Here is a 3925-nt window from a genome sequence, read left to right as displayed (position 1 = left end):
AGTAGGCGCTATGTGTGATTAACCAACCTGAAAATTAGGACCTTACTATATATAGTCTGGAACTTTTAGGCATATAACAATTTTTAGGTGACTTTGGGTTATCTTTGGGATCTTTGAGGATGGACACAGAAGTAGATTAAGGGTGATTTTTTTTTTCTTTCCCTCTAGTAGTGAAATTTCTATTGTCACCTTATACTTATGGTCTTATATTAAATAGCTGAGATTTCTTTCACTGTTTTTCTTCTAAAACGTGTAATGCTTTATTATGTATTATTCAACATTTCTTAGCTCTCTTTGCATATCAAATATTTTCACTGTTACATAATTGGAATATTCTTTGAATGCCTTGTCATAGAATCAGGAAAAAGTTGAATGCAGCTAACTTTGAGATCATGTTGTCAACCTGATCAGGTGTGTGATAGTATCAAATAGTGCACCGTATCATACCAAAATATTTCTAATTTTTTATTGTATATTTCCCTGATGAGGTTTTTTATAGTCTCCACTGGTAATATGTTTTAGTATTTTATTCCACTTCAACTTTGGAAAGCTTCTTTCTAGTATTTAATTCCAAGCCTATGGATTGCAAATGAAAGCACTTTTCTCTGTGTACTTTGAGGAAATGGGAAAATGATAAATCACTGGCATTTTTACGTGTTTCAGGATTATTGTAATGCTGATCCACTTCTCCCATCTTTCTTTGGAAATATGCAAGCCCAGTTCTTTCAGTCCTTTCTTGTAAGTCATTTTTCTGAAAGAGTTGTCTTTTTTTTTTTGCTTTCTATACTTTGCAACACCTTTCTTAAAATCCACAGCAAACACTGCTTCAGCTGAGGCATTTCGTTTTGCTGAGTAGAATAAAAATTCTCATATTTTCTAAGCAAGATTCCTATGTGTTGCTTCTCAAATGAACTACTAAAAAAAATTGCAATGTGAGTTTTTGTTCTGCCTTTGCTCACTCGTCAGTCTATTATGCTAGCTTATAGAAGTAGCACGTAAAGAGAAAGCAAACTATGTGTAGCACAATGAATTCACTGGTATGTCTCTCATAGTAGGGGATTCAGTGTGCAAAATACGAGAAAATAAGATTCCAAAATACTAGTGGGTGAGTGCTGTAATATAGATATTAGATATTTTTTCATGGAACACTGTAATAGCATTACAGTTTCTTGAGTGTTCCATTTCTTCTGTTACCCATTTATTCTTTCTAACACATGTAAAACATATTTGACGTTTATAATAATGGAATTATTAGGCATGTTACTGACATCAAGGTTTAAGGGACTGGGTGACACAGGGAATTTATGTTCCACTTTAATCCATTTATCAGCCTCCTCTGGGAACAGATTTTAAATCTAACTCAAGCCATACCAATTTGGGGAAAAAAAACCCTTCTTAATCCAACAGCCTGGAAAATATGTAAATGTATGAAATTGTTGTCAAGGTTCCCCCTCACATCTCTCTTTTTTGTGAAGGAAAATATTAATGGTTTATATGATGACTTTTTCTTTGAAATCACATGACTACTTGTTCAGATCCATTGTTTTTCAGTTCAAGAATTAAGAGAGAAGATGATATAGCTGCATTATACAGATGTATGAGACATTAAATAATTGAAGTATAAAAGCATATGATTTTATAGAACAGTAAGTAGGTAGTCATTAATTACTTCTTTGTCCCTCAAAACAATTTTCAGTTATAAAAAGAAAAATATTTTTCTAGACTACTGGTGATTTTTGTTGTTGTTGTTTTTTTTCTTTTTCCTTGATTGGTGTTTTGCTTTGTTTTAATTTTGTCAGGGAGGGAAGCTTTTGAGTGTATTTCTATTATGCGAATGTGTGCAGTAGCAACTAAAACCAGTTGCTTTAATGGTATATGAAGAGGCAATGTGGGTTGCCTAAACTTAGGCAGTCCTGAATGAGGTCGCCTGTTCCTCATAATAAAACTAGTTTGCTCTTTCTGATCTACAGTCTTAATGAAGCTTCCACTTGGTTAGTAATGAGCTGTATAAAACCAGACCCTGAAGTACTCTAGTGTGAATCCAAAATAATTTAATGCTGATGTAAGCAGGATCAGAATCGGGCACATTATATGACTCATGCTGATGTAGTCAATTATCTTTATAATGTAAGGAGTGGTAAGCGAAGAATTATTGCCAGTCCTTGATTTTTGACATTGGCATTCAGGCACATATCTGGAGAAATTCGACTTGGGAACCATGTATTGTACATGTTCAGTCAGAATAATTTGCTGCATAGTGAGATGCCAATCTTAGGGTTTAAGATGAAAAATACACTCCTATTAGTCAAATATTTATGAGTAGAACCCAATGTGTTTAAACCTTGTTGACCTTTACATAGTTATGACATATATATCATCTCTTGGTTATCCTTACTGTTGCTTTGTTCTAGGAAAAGTAAAAAAAGAGGTTAAGTAGTCCCTAAGGGTAAGTTAAAATGTAGACTACTGCCATGTTGCATGGCTGTCTTTCAAGGCAAGTTGATGAGACTGCTCAAAGCAATAAGAGAACTTACTAGATGATGCCATTTAAGAAAAAAATGTATTTTTGAAAATTAATTTATGATTTCCATATTTAGTGTTCTAGTATTGTAAACAATATATTTGATAGTATTTATGTTATATATGCAAAGCCTAATTTCTGTGTTTCTCTTTAAGCAGTTGCATTCAAAATGAGTTTGAAATCTAATATAATTTGCTAACACATTTAAACGTTCTTTCTGATTCAAGTCTGGAAGGTAAGTCACTATGATCGTTTAGTCTGATTTTTTGCGTAATACATATTTTAGGTATTTAATTCATTAATTGCTGCCACTAATTCAGCACCTGAATTAGTGGGCATCATTTTGAGACAAAATGGTACCCAAAAATATACTTAGATCTTAATTTAAAATAATCCAGAAATACAGACTCTTACTAAATTCTTTGTGGTTAACTACATTTAATGTCAATTTTAAGTAGCCTAATTTGAGCTTGTATAGCTATGTTTTTAACACTCAGTTTTGCTTGCTCTTGTTTTCCTGATTTTGTTAGGTTAAATGGTAAATATATCCATATAAAGTCAGTGTTACTGTTCAGATCACCTCTTAAACTTTTCTTTGAGAAGCTAAACAGATGAAGTTCATTAAAGTTCTAAACACTAAATGCGTTACTGATGTTCTTCAAAGACCTTTAAGCATTTTCTTTTGTAACCAGGCTAAATCTATGTACTGTCTTGAAAGCAGCTTTGCTGAGAAGGATGTTGGGGTCCTGGTGGACAGCAAGCTGACTGTGAGCCAGCCATGCACCCTCATGGAAAAATGGTCTATAGTGTCTTGGGCTGCAGGTGGAGGAGCATTGCCAGCAGGTCGGTGACTTCGCCTCCATGCTCAGCAGCACTGGTGAGGCTGACTCTGGAGAACTGTTTGTAGTAATTGTCAGTAATGTTCTAGTGGAATCTCAGCTGACCTTTTCTCTGCACTAGAAACTTCTACAGAAATACAGTGGTGACACAGAAATCTTTCCTGCATCTTGTGGACACTTTGCACCAGTCAGAAGGATGAATTTCTTTCTAGCTTGAAACTAATTTTTATGTAAACACCCATGTACTTAAAGCAGTGATTTGCACACTGCCTGCAGAAAATAAATAAATAATAATGGAGGAAAATAAAATCTGCAGTGTTTAATATATAGTCTCATAAAGTCTTTTTCAGCCTTTAAACAACTGAAGTTTTGATTTGAGTTGTGAGTAGTGCTGTATATAATCATCATAATAGTTGCAACTGGTGGCTCCCAGAATTAGTCTTCTCGTCCTTTTTCCCCCACTTATTAGGAACGTCAGAGACAGACTTATATACTGTCAGTGGATAGAATGCTTGCCTTTCTTGTAAAAATATGCATACTAACTCTACATGACACCCCTTATCAT

The sequence above is a fragment of the Catharus ustulatus genome, chromosome 6 (assembly GCF_009819885.2).
Source record: "Catharus ustulatus isolate bCatUst1 chromosome 6, bCatUst1.pri.v2, whole genome shotgun sequence".
Classification (NCBI taxonomy): Eukaryota; Metazoa; Chordata; class Aves; order Passeriformes; family Turdidae; genus Catharus; species Catharus ustulatus.
Note: the sequence above shows the minus strand (reverse complement) of the source record.